Raw genomic sequence first — 13559 nt, forward strand, 5'->3', positions numbered from 1 at the left:
CAACATTGATTCCTTCAGACGTGTCAATTGGACAAATACGCCCATAGTGACTCGGATGAATATCTCGGCTCCGAAAACTTGCGGTTCTCCCCGTCAACCCTCCAGGACCTAAACAACTCACTTTTCGCCCATGAACAGTTTGTGTCAATGGATTCGTTTGATCAAAAACTTGAGATAACGGGTATGTGCCAAAAAAGGTCTCATAAGTAGTTATTAATAAAATTGAAGTTGAAGTTGGAGTTACCAAAGTTTGGGGAGTCGGTTTCGATTGACGTATGAATACTCTACGAATAGTTTTTTGAACTGCATGTTGTAAACGACCAAGAGCCAATCCGAATTGATCTTGTAACAGATCCGCAACCGAACGAATACGTTTATTTTTCAAGTGATTCATATCGTCATCGTCAAGTATACCCGTTCCAAATTTCATTCCAATCAAATGATCCGTAGCGGCCAATACATCTCGTGGTAACAAGAATGTATTGTTCTGAGGAATATCAAGATTAAGTCTCCGATTCATATTTCGTCGACCAATCCTTCCTAATTCACATTTTTGTTGAAAAAATTTCTTTTGTAATTCCTCGCATAAGGACTCCGAAAATACCAGGTCCCCACCTACACAAGCAAATTGTTGATAAAACTCCAAAATAGCTTTTTCTTTTGACTCAATCCTCTTCTTCTCTTTAGCATTCGGGAAAGACAAGAAAATTTCAGGGTAGGAAACATTATCCAGAATTTCTCTTAGATTCGAACCCATAGCTGATGATAGAACTAGAATAGATATCTTTTGTTTTCTACTCACGCGAGCCCATATCCTTTCTTTTTTATCAATTGCTAATTCCGATCTCCCCCCCCAATCTGATATTATAGTGCCAGTGTAGATAGAAATTCCCTTATGATCTAATTCCGAGCGGTAGTAAATACCAGGACTTAGCAATATTTGATTGATCACAATTCGGTATATTCCATTTATAATAAAGGTTCCTAAGGAATTCATTATAGGAATGTTTCCGATAGAAATGGTTTGCTTTTGCACATCGAAACCAAAAATTAATCTCGCAGATACATATAATTCGGAAGAATAGGTGAGTGATTCATACACAGCATCTCTTTCTTTTATCGAGGGTTCTAGCAGTTGATATCCTTTCGCAAATAATTGAAATGCAATTTCGTGATCTGGATCTTTAATTGTTGGAAACTTGTCAAGTTCTTCTGCCAAGGCTTGATTAATGAACCTACAAAATCCCTCGAATTGGATCTGACTAAATCCGGGTATTGTGGACATTCCCTCGTTTCCATTCCGGAGCATCTTAATCTTAAGTTTCCTGTTTATCAAAGAAAAATTCCATTATCAGCTCACTCTTCATCAATCCCTATGGATCGATCTAGCAATCATGGAATCTATATTCTGTTTACTGAATCACATGAAATTCTAGGGAACTCCACATACGTATTTCATATATGTATTTCATACATATGAATAGAGACCATTTGGACGAAAGTTCGAGTTTGCCAGGGGTACAAATGAAATGAAAATGAATTGATAAAACATTCCTACAAAAAAAATTCTGCCACTTATACTTTATGTTATGATATTCTAATCAGATTGGATGGCAAAGATTTCTCATTTTATCTCCTTTCTATGAATGTAATAAAGCCGTAATATAATATACTAGAAAGTTTGACTTTACTTCGATTTAGAATAGCGTGCTTACTTTAATTTCTCAAAATAATTTGAGGGTTCTTTTTTATTTCGGATCGGAGTAGTATAATTGCTAGAAAATTCAGTATTTCATTGTGGAATTCTAAAATAAAGTAAGTCCCTTTTTTAAGTACATGCCAATCTAGTTATCCACCTCTCCCCATATCCATGCTTTTCTTTTATCGTAATTTCACTTGGGTACGCCAAGATAGTCAGGTTATACTCTATATCAGAGCAAATTTCCTTTTTTTATTCAAGATATTTAATTTAATACTTTGAAAAATTAAAGCATGATTCCCCATAGAGATATGTACATAAAGGGGATCTTTGGATAATAATGCTGTTCGGACCTAAAGTTTACCTATACACGGATTAAGCATAAAGCCATAATATTTTATTATGCCATTGAAGGGGGGGGAGATAATACCGATTTAAGAGTAGTTCACTACTGCAATAAAAAAAAGAGAATTCTAGTTAACGGTTCCAATTTATTCTGAATTTTGCAGCCTGTGAATAGAAATCCACTTTTTCTTCTTTTTCATCTCAATAGAAAGAAATGGGAAGTTTTATTGTGTTAACAATGTATGTTTTAAGATAGAATCTATCGAGGAGAATAATAGAAACTGGATCAAAAAAAGCAGGAATAGATTTTTTGAAAAAGATTGGAAAAAAGTAAGTAGAATTATATTCAAAATAAAAGGGGCTTTTCGTAAGAAAACGTGGATGAATACTTGCTGTTTTCTAGATTTTTGATCGGATTTTTTGGCGGCATGGCCAAGCGGTAAGGCAGGGGACTGCAAATCCTTTATCCCCAGTTCAAATCTGGGTGCCGCCTGATCAATAAAATACTTAGGTTTTTTTTATAGTGCTGATCGAATTCGATAAATTTTTACTTCGCATAAGTTCGGGCAAGAGAGTAACTGGGCCTGCCGATACTGGGTTTAGAGAAACCATACCATAGTTCTATCCTCAAACTAGGGTTAGGGTTTGTTTTGACGGTAGTGGCCAAAATGGTTATCAATAGGGGTGAGGTAGTGTTTCCTTATTCTTTTATTATATGAATTTGAATTGGTTCTTAATTGAGATTCGATTTGATAATTTTAAAATACGAGGATAAGATGTCAGAAATCTTGGTATCCAAAGAAAGGTCCCTAAGGGGCATTCTTTTTTTTTTTCAATCTAAGATTCAAGAAGGGACTCCACGAAAGAATATCAAGACTTACTAATTATTATACATTTTTTTATCGTACATCTTATGTTACCTACATACACTAAAGTAAGGACTACTTAATTCTAACGAGAATCAGATTAAATAGGTCGATCAAAAATCAATTTAGGAGTTGTATTATGGATAAAATCTCTTCATTCTTTCATAGAATGATACAAAGCAAGGCTGCAGGGTTTAGGTCAAAAATAAACATTAGGTAAGGTAGGTATCCAATAAATATTTATCTATCGATAATTTTATGGTATATTCGGGCGTCCTTTGCTTAAAAAAAAAAAAAAGAGTAACAAAAGGAATAAAAAATCTTCCTATTCCCGCTTCTTCTATTCAGGACATCATTCCCGTACTCTTTCTTTTTTAAGGAAAAAAGGGCTATAGTATCTCGTATTTTTAATGCTCTCTAATTCTACCAGAATTCCTATAAGAATTTGTTAGGAGTAAATTCCTTGAACTGATTGATCCATGGCCTTAGGGCGGAATCCCTTTTTGACTCTGTACCCTTGATTCCACTATGATTATTGATCAATAGTAGAATAATCCCTTCATAGAAATAGGAGACATAATTTAGATGGATATAGTAAGTCTCGCTTGGGCTGCTTTAATGGTAGTCTTTACATTTTCTCTTTCACTAGTAGTATGGGGAAGGAGTGGACTCTAGGGATACTACTAATTGATTAAGTAATCAAATTGTTGTATCAATTCTTTTCTTTAATGGATCATTTTGCATTAATCATTTTGTCAAACGTTATTCTTTAATCTTTTTCTTTAGTTTTGTTTCACTCCTGTAAGAAACTCTTGTATTGTAAGTTGTAATGTAAGAAAGAGCCATTATACCAATTCAGAATTTCTACTAGAAATGACGAATGGTTAAAAAAAGTTCTATACATAAGAAAATTAGACTTTCTTCCACGGAACTATTCACGGCATATCACACATTTTCCATTTCCTTTTACTTTTTACTATAGTCTATTCTTCATATTATTTTTCTTTCCTTCCATGGATTCTTTGGTCAAGAATTGTCTTAGATTTTTTTATTTTGACCTGATTGAAATTAAGTGGATGCAATGAAAAAAGAAATTGAATTAGACTACTTAACTATTTCAATCTACTAATCTATTCTATGTAGATTCAAAGATAATATAATAGAAAGAATCTAAAGTGTCGTAGAAAAAACTATATGTAGTTCTTTCTACCACACTTTAAGATTCCAACCAGATCCTTTCATTTAAGACTTGGATTTTTTTTATTTAATCCCTTTTTAATTTCTTCAATGATTAATTGGAATTCCAATTAATTATTTTGGCTGACTGTTTTTACATAAATAATAAGTAAAAAAGAAGTAGGAACTAGAATGAACAGTGCAGTAGCAATAAATGCGAGAATATTGACTTCCATAACCTCTTTATTTTTTATTTTCACAATAACTCGGGATGTAATCCCATGGAGAGGAAAAAGGGGTATCTTGTAAATTCAAGGGTAGGGCTTGCATTCTGATAATACTGAATCAATTCAATATTATGAATATCGGATCTATCAAATCAATTCATGGATGAGAGTTATATTTCACGGATGAGAGTTATATAGTATAACATAGGAAGATCCTCTATCCACACTAAGACCAAAATGGGTTTTTTGATTGGATTAGGAATTCCCTCTTTTTTAATCCTTTTCTACTTTTTCTTTTCTATATCTCTAACCCACGAGCTTTCTTAATCTTATACTTTCTTAATCTTATACAATTTCCCTTCCTTTTTCTTATAGTTATACATACAATTATGTATGTATTATATGACCAACTTTCACTTTCTATGGGTCACATAGACATCCAAATAAGCAGTAGAAGTGAGATGGGGAAAAGAGGTCTGAAATAAAAAGGGAATACGATTTATGTATGGATTCCGGTAAAATACCGGTACTCTATTCCATAAGAGTGGAATAGGAAATTAAGATGAGGATGGTATCATCATAAAGAAAGATAGAGTAATATAATATCCTAAATTCTACTAATCCACATATCGTATGTGTGTCTTTCTTTATCGATTGGGAGTAGTGAAAAAAAAATTCCTATATGCCCTCCCTCCCTCTTTAATGAGAGATGCAAAATAAAAAAGTGAAGTAAGGGTGCCCTGTGGGTATTTGATCTTGCTCCCTGCCCCTTTTTTTCATGGAAAAAGGAAATATCAATTTCTCCATTCATTGAACCCTAGTTCGGGACTGACGGGGCTCGAACCCGCAGCTTCCGCCTTGACAGGGCGGTGCTCTGACCAATTGAACTACAATCCCCGCGGGGTGTATGGCATACCCATTCTTAAATAGAACCATAAGAAGATTCGATTCGTCTTTCGTACTCTAAGAAATAGACGAATCAATACTACATACCCACATATTATATTATACGTGGGTATAGTGAGAGTGACATAACTAGTATGTCGTGATTTTTTATCACTAAAAATGGATAATAATCCAGCCTTCAATAAGAAAAACTCTTTTGTTTGTAAGAAAGGAATGAGAGAGATATGGATTAGAAAAAAAAATTTCCCTTTTTTCTTTATCTTTTATTTCTATAGATCAGACATTTTATTTTATGGAAGAAAAACAAAAGGATTTAGTTCATACTCACGAAGCCCTAGATTTTTGGTTTGGGCCGAGCTGGATTTGAACCAGCGTAGACATTGTCAACGAATTTACAGTCCGTCCCCATTAACCACTCGGGCATCGACCCAGGAAGAATTTATTCTAGGGTTTTTGCTAATCTATGATTAACCTCCTTTCATAATACTCCCTACCCCCAGGGGAAGTCGAATCCCCGCTGCCTCCTTGAAAGAGAGATGTCCTGAACCACTAGACGATAGGGGCATCACTAGACGATAGGGCCATATACAACCGCTCGTGATTATACTATAATCATAGTATGAGCAGTTTTTTGGAATTGTCAATATACTCGAAAAGTATAAATAGATCCAAAGCAAAGAGTTTTTCCAACTTTTCTGTTATGTTTTCATCTAGGATTTTTTTTAGTTGATCGTTATAGATTAATTCTCCGTGCTTCATTTAGTGTTCATACCAAAAATGCATCCATCCCGCACTAAGTCATAAAATTCTCTAAAAATATAGAGAAAGTTTCAAAAACAAAGAAAAAAAGTGAATCAATTTAGTAGAAAAGTACTCTATCAGATTCGAACCAACGACTTACGTCTTAGCACGAGATTACTCTACCACTAATTTAAAAAGCCCTTTATCGGATTTGAACCGATGACTTATGCCTTACCATGGCATTACTCTACCACTGAGTTAAAAGGGCTTTTTATTTAATTCAAAAATTAGCCACTTGGATTTCCCATTATGGGTCTACTGCATAATGTACATATTATATATATAATATATAGAGATAGAGAGAGAGACATTATGTAGAGATTGTATATGTATATATCGATATCTTGAGAGCTCAAAATAAAATTAATAAAAAAAAACATACCCTACATAACATATCCAACTCTTCTTGGTTCAGGGTTTTCCGTTTCCGAAGACTAGTAAAATAGGCGGATTCTGGAACCCCAAGGATTCAACGGTATATGGATATGGAAAATATAAGATTTCCGATCCTAGCGGGAAAAGGCGGGGAACAGATACCCAATAGGATATAGGATCCTTGGGAGGAACTTTTGGTAATGGCCTTGATCCTCTATGCTATTTTTTATGTGTTCTTAGTTCTATTGAACTTTTTGCATTCTTTTAAACAAGAATCTAATAAACTAGAATTGAGTCAGTGGAAAAAAGGAGAGAGAGGAAAGTGTTAAATGGAGAGAGTCGACTAATCAGAGACTTTTAGGATCTTCTTTACATCAGGTAAATCTGTCGGCCCTGTCCGTTTTTTTCTTTAAGTTACGACTCTTTGCTGCTTACTTCTATCAAGCCATAGGGAAAGTCTATGATGAATTTGGAAAACTCATCTCACTCTTACTCTATGGCTCGGACTTAATGGGGGAAGAAAACATCTTCCATAATTTCTTTTTTGTTCAATTCTGGACAAAAAAGAAAAGGAAAAAAGGAATTTATAGGGACAGTGTTACCCCCTATATCCCCTAGTTTATATTGTAGGAATAATAAAACAATTTAGCAGTCTGACACACTTACGTCCTTGCAAAGTAAATAATTATTATTGTAGTCGTAACCGTAGAATAGGATCCTAATCAAAATAAATACATTTGGTTCAGGCGCTATTAGCATGGTAAGAAAAGATTTTTTTTACAGACCAGAGGGGCTATCTAAATCCTAAAGTAAAGGCGAGCGATCGAAGTAGAAGTACCAACGGCTCAGTGTCATGAACCTTCTCCATCTGATTCAATAAGGGGGAATTAGCCTTCTTGTCAAATGGCTATCCTTGACAAAGGGTACCATTTATACCATAATCTACAATGTAGCGGGTATAGTTTAGTGGTAAAAGTGTGATTCGTTCTATTAATAACTGAATTTGAAATGATATACTTAAGGCATCCTTAAGTTTTTTATTTTTATATTCCGATGAAAACTTTAGTTCTTATAAAGGATTAAATCCTTTTCCTCTCAATAGCATATTGAGGAAGAATATACATTCTGGCGATTTGTATCCAAAGACTAATTTAAATTGCATCCAAAATAAAAATAGGATTATGAGTACAGAGTCGCGAAGCATAATTTTGCATTGGATTAAGTATTCCAATTTTGAAAATATGAGTAAAGGATCTATGGATGAAGATACAAAAAAGTTGATTTCCAATCGTAACTAAATCTTCTTAAAATAAGGAATAAGGAAGCCAAATAGCTAAAAAACGATAGTTTTGGTTTACTAGAACCATCCGCATATTGTTTCAGCTCGGTGGAAACCCAATTCTTTTCCTCAGGATCTCTTGAATGAAATTAGGGAACGAAGTAAGTAGATTAGATGAATTTAGATAGAATTTCTATCTCCTACTCTATAAGGATCATCTAGAAAGCGGAGAGCTTTGGTTCCATTCAAATAGAAAAGCTGACATAGATGTTAAGTGGTGAGAATATCCATAAAGGAGCCGAATGAAATCAAAATTTCATGTTCGGTTTTGAATTAGAGACGTTAAAAATAATCAACCAACGTCGACTATAACCCCTAGCCTTCCAAGCTAACGATGCGGGTTCGATTCCCGCTACCCGCTCCATTCTGTATAAAAGGAGTATTCTATTTGTCTAGACATGTTAGAGGCTTGTATTCAAGCCTTTTTTGTCCACCAGTTTCTGGTACTCCAGAGCGGAGTAGAGCAGTTTGGTAGCTCACGAGGCTCATAACCTTGAGGTCACGGGTTCGATTCCCGTCTCCGCACTTAGCAGTCTGTATAAAAGGACTATTCTATTTCTCTAGATATGTATGGTAGAGGGGCGTATCCAACCCTTTTTTATTCATTAGTTCCCGGCCCTAGAGGGCAAAATTGAGCAGTTTGCGAAGTCACTTGCCTTCAAAAAAAGAAGGCGCAAGGCCTCTCCCTACCCTGCAGAAAATAAAAATGAAACGAAAGGGACAGTCTACCTCTCCCTTCCCTTTAAAAAAAGTTTGCCCGTTGTTTGTCTCAGTTAATACCCAATTTTTGGAGCTCTGTTGGCGAGTTCTATTTCTGCCTCTGGAGCGCCCTCTTTTTTTGAGTGGGATGCAAAGGAAGGGTAAGATAGTAAGGGATACGGCACTAGACTAACACCTAATTAATACTTAATTTAATATAAGTAGTTAAACAGTTAACTAGACTAAACTTTTTATCATAGTACTTTGATAAATTAAGCGGGCGAGCGGCGGGAATCGAACCCGTATCTTCTCCTTGGCAAGGAGATATTTTACCATTGAACTACGCTCGCTACGGTATATATTTTATAGCGTATATCCGCCTGGGTCGACCTTCTATGTCTGGGTCGACCGTTTCATTTCATTTTCTATTATATTAGAGTTTTCCTTTTTTTATTATCTGTCAATGAATATTCTAATGGGAATGGAATTTCATAATACTGAAAGAGAAGAGCTAGCAATTCGGAACGCAAATTGCGTTTTAATACGTCTCACTATTCTAATTTTTTAGAAGAAATGGCCTTTATTATTTCTTTTTTATGGGGTTAATAAATATTAACCAAATTTCATTTAAGAAATGAGAGAATTCAGAATAGCTACGAGAAAGACTAGTCCAATCCATAATGATGTACCGGAAAATACAACATTTTTATTATTTGACCAACCATCAGGAGAAGCAAATACAAGGGGTACACTAATTACTAAGACTGAGGAAGTCGCAATTAATGCAAAAACAGCTAATTGGAAAGCAATAGTCATATTTCTAATCCTCCAAGCTACCATCAAATAAAGTTGACTACATATTTGATCCCTCACTTAAACCAAAATTGTAAAAAAATACAAGAAGTAGGAGGGGTTTAATCATGAATCCATTGATTCTTCTCTTTAATTCAAATTTATTACTTAAACCGCTTTTTTATTTGGATATGGGGGTGAGAAGAGATTATTTACTCTTTATTTCACAAGCGGGTATAGCGGATCCTGTATCCGTGTATACAGTATACAGAGATATATCGAAAAGGAACTTGTATCTGATATCTTTCTAGAGGCTAATAAATCTTTTTATTTTTTATATGGCTATGTTCTATTTGTAGGAGTAAAATAAGGATTAGGCTGTGGAGAGATGGCTGAGTGGTTGATAGCTCCGGTCTTGAAAACCGGTATAGTTCTAGGAACTATCGAGGGTTCGAATCCCTCTCTCTCCTTTTGCTTATTGAATACGTTTGTTTCTTTCATTTTTATTTATTTTTTTTTTCTGTCCCTTATCTTTCTTTCATAAAAAGGAATGAATGGCTCGGCTAGATGGAATAACCGAGCCAGAACAGAAAAAAAGTAGAACAGGTATAAATAAGAAAATCTTAGTTAAGAGGGTTCATGTAAAGAACAGGTTCCAAATCACGATCGATTCCCTTTTCAAAACCTGCTGCAGCAGCTCGGGCTCTTCCTGCATGCCATAAATGGCCCACAAAAAAGAAGAATCCTAGAACAAAATGAGAAGTTGATAACCAACTTCTAGGAGAGACATAATTAACTGCATTGATCTCGGTAGCTACGCCACCCACGGAATTTAAAGAGCCTAAAGGAGCGTGGGTCATATATTCTGCTGAGCGTCGTTCTTGCCAAGGTTGTATGTCTTTTTTCAACCTACTCAAGTCCAAACCGTTGGGGCCCCTTAGAGGTTCTAACCATGGAGCACGAAGGTCCCAAAAACGCATAGTTTCCCCTCCAAAGATAACCTCCCCAGTTGGGGAACGCATTAGATATTTACCTAAACCTGTGGGTCCTTGAGCGGATCCCACATTAGCTCCAAGACGCTGGTCTCTAACTAGAAAAGTAAATGCTTGAGCTTGAGAAGCTTCTGGCCCGGTGGGTCCATAAAACTCACTCGGATAAGCTGTATTATTGAACCATACAAAACAACAAGCGATAAAACCAAAGACAGATAAAGCAGCTAAACTATAAGACAAGTAAGCTTCTCCAGACCATACAAATGCACGGCGAGCCCATGCGAAGGGTTTGGTTAAAATATGCCAAATTCCGCCAAATACACAAATAAAACCCAACCATACATGCCCACCAATTATATCTTCTAAATCATCTACACTAACAATCCACCCTTCTCCACCAAAAGGAGATTTTAGTAAATAACCAAATATAACACTGGGACTAAGGGTCAAATTGGTAATTTTTCTTACATCTCCCCCCCCAGGGGCCCAGGTATCATATACACCGCCAAAATAAAGAGCCTTGAGTACTAGAAGAAAAGCACCTAGACCTAACAAAATTAAGTGAATACCCAAAATTGTAGTCATTTTATTTCTATCTTTCCAGACATAACCAAAGAATGGAAAAGATTCCTCAAGAGTCTCGGGTCCCAGAAGCGCGTGATAAATGCCACCGAAGCCTAAGACTGCGGAGGAAATTAGGTGAAGTACGCCAGATACAAAGTACGGAAAAGTATCTAGAACTTCCCCCCCTGGCCCTACTCCCCAACCTAGAGTAGCTAAGTGTGGAAGTAAAATCAACCCTTGTTCATACATGGGCTTTTCTGGTACGAAATGGGCCACTTCAAATAGGTTCATTGCTCCGGCCCAGAATACGATTAATCCGGCATGAGCTACATGAGCTCCAAGCAGTTTACCGGACAAATTGATAAGTCTGGCATTCCCAGCCCACCAAGCAAAGCCGGTGGTTTCTTGGTCACGACCAGCTAAAACGAAAGTTCCATTAAAGAGCGTTTCCACGTGGTAGAACCTCCTCAGGGAATATAAGATTTTCATGAGGCTGATCCTGAGCTGCCATCCACGCACGAATACCCTCGTTTAAAAGAATATTTTTGGTGTAGAAAGTCTCAAATTCAGGATCTTCCGCTGCACGGATTTCCTGGGAAACAAAGTCATAGGCACGTAAGTTCAGAGCCAAGCCAACTACGCCAATAGCACTCATCCATAAACCGGTGACGGGTACAAATAGCATAAAGAAATGTAACCAACGTTTATTGGAAAAAGCAACACCAAAGATTTGGGACCAAAAGCGGTTAGCAGTGACCATTGAATAAGTTTCTTCAGCTTGAGTTGGGTTAAAAGCACGGAAGGTATTTGCACCATCACCGTCCTCAAATAGAGTGTTTTCTACGGTCGCTCCATGAATAGCGCATAGCAGAGCCGCACCTAATACTCCGGCAACTCCCATCATATGAAATGGGTTCAACGTCCAATTATGAAATCCTTGGAAGAAAAGGATGAATCGAAATATCGCTGCTACGCCAAAACTCGGCGCAAAGAACCAACCAGATTGCCCCAGTGGATAAATAAGGAATACAGAAACAAAAACAGCAATTGGACCAGAGAATGAGATTGCATTATAAGGCCGCAATTGAACAGACCGAGCAAGTTCAAATTGGCGTAACATGAAACCTATTAGTGCAAAAGCCCCGTGGAGAGCTACAAAAGTCCATAGACCGCCTAATTGACACCAACGAGTAAAATCTCCTTGTGCTTCGGGCCCCCATAGTAGCAACAAAGAGTGTGCTAAACTATTGGCAGGGGTAGAAACTGCTGCGGTTAAGAAATTACAACCTTCCAAATAGGAACTAGCCAATCCATGGGTATACCAAGAAGTTACAAAAGTTGTCCCTGTAAACCAACCCCCTAAAGCGAAATAAGCACAAGGAAAGAGCAATAGGCCAGACCATCCTACAAAAACGAAACGGTCCCTTCGTAACCAGTCATCCATAGTATCAAATAGATCATTTTCTTCTTTAGGAATTCTACCAAGGGCTATAGTCATAGTGATCCTCCTATTCAATTACTTCAACCATTTCCGAGCACCTCATATCACTTTCCAAGGCATATGATAGTTTTATTATCTGTGGACGATTTCTTTCTCGTTCAATGCCCTTTTTCAATGGTCTCGAAGAGAGAAATTTCCCATTTTTATCTATGGAGTCACAGTCACAACCGAGGTCGTGGTAAATCCATGAATTTGATTCGATTTGTTTTTCTTATACTATTTATTTGTTTTTCTTATACTATAGAAATAGAAATAAATTGTTTTTCTTATACTATAGAAAGAAATAAACCTTTGAATTCAGCATTATTCCAAGACTCCTATTTCAAAGTCTATCTTTTAAGGGAAAAATGCAAATAAAAGTAACCCTTCTTTTCCCATTCCCTCTCTATTGCATGGGTGGAAGAACTAAAATAATAGAGGATTCTGAAAAAAAAAAATGGACCTTCGAAATCCAATTTTATGTGTAGCGCAAAGGAGTTGCGATTTCTTCTTATTCCTATAGAACATCTAGTAACAAGAATATGAAATCGTAAATAGCGAAAAATTCTTGTCTTGCGCGGTCTAAGTCTAAGGAAATAAAAAAAATTCGCTTATACAATTTCATCTACATCGAATTTATATATCAGAATAGCGGATAGAGGCATCATTAAAGGAGTCAGGTCTACTTACTTTATGCTTCTTTCCAATTTTATGGTGGATTTGATAAGAACCCTTTTTGCTTTCTTGATAAATAATCGACAAAAAAAGCGTTTTTTTTATATAACCTGCTTGTTTTATTATAATTATAACAAGTCCTATATGGAAATGCCCGCTAAAGAGAAAATCTATTTGATTGTCTCTCGGCCAATATCGATTTTTAGAAAGAAAAAACAAGAATTTTCTTCTTTTTTTATTAACATTAAGAAAAAAGAATATAATTAAAATGGAATTGGCAATATAATTTTTATAGACTTTTGAAAGAAAAAAAAGGGGTTTTTTGCAACCGTTATTTCTTATTTCTTGCCTATATCATATCACGGAAACCTTTCGCTTTGGAACGTGGAGAGATGGCTGAGTGGACTAAAGCGGCGGATTGCTAATCCGTTGTACAATTTTTTTGTACCGAGGGTTCGAATCCCTCTCTTTCCGCTCCCTTGGATCATTTGGGACTTTCGAATTGGAAAGAATTCTGACCCCCGGATTTTCTCATAGATAAATGTACGAAACAAATCCAATAAGAAAAAAAAAAACTGAATTTTTACTCCTCGCGTCCAGGATTCCGTCCTGGGTCATTAGAT

The 13559-nt window shown here is 36.1% G+C and overlaps 6 non-coding genes across 6 annotated transcripts; 2 read left to right on the forward strand and 4 right to left on the reverse strand.

Moving 5' to 3' along the window:
- Positions 1–5136: 5136 nt before the first annotated feature.
- On the reverse strand, positions 5137–5210 carry TRNAD-GUC (transfer RNA aspartic acid (anticodon GUC)). Its single transcript has one exon. It is a non-coding gene; the product is annotated as a tRNA-Asp (tRNA).
- A 357-nt stretch (positions 5211–5567) lies between these two features.
- Positions 5568–5649, reverse strand: TRNAY-GUA (transfer RNA tyrosine (anticodon GUA)). Its single transcript has one exon. It is a non-coding gene; the product is annotated as a tRNA-Tyr (tRNA).
- Positions 5650–6156: 507 nt separating this feature from the next.
- Positions 6157–6228, reverse strand: TRNAT-GGU (transfer RNA threonine (anticodon GGU)). Its single transcript has one exon. It is a non-coding gene; the product is annotated as a tRNA-Thr (tRNA).
- Positions 6229–8712: 2484 nt separating this feature from the next.
- On the reverse strand, positions 8713–8783 carry TRNAG-GCC (transfer RNA glycine (anticodon GCC)). The gene has a single exon. It is a non-coding gene; the product is annotated as a tRNA-Gly (tRNA).
- Positions 8784–9607: 824 nt separating this feature from the next.
- Positions 9608–9695, forward strand: TRNAS-UGA (transfer RNA serine (anticodon UGA)). Its single transcript has one exon. It is a non-coding gene; the product is annotated as a tRNA-Ser (tRNA).
- A 3627-nt stretch (positions 9696–13322) lies between these two features.
- TRNAS-GCU (transfer RNA serine (anticodon GCU)) lies at positions 13323–13410 on the forward strand. The gene has a single exon. It is a non-coding gene; the product is annotated as a tRNA-Ser (tRNA).
- The last annotated feature ends 149 nt before the right edge of the window (positions 13411–13559 follow it).

Source organism: Triticum urartu, unplaced genomic scaffold (assembly GCF_056163025.1).
Source record: "Triticum urartu cultivar PI428250 unplaced genomic scaffold, HENAU_Tu73 scaffold2, whole genome shotgun sequence".
Lineage (NCBI taxonomy): Eukaryota > Viridiplantae > Streptophyta > Magnoliopsida > Poales > Poaceae > Triticum > Triticum urartu.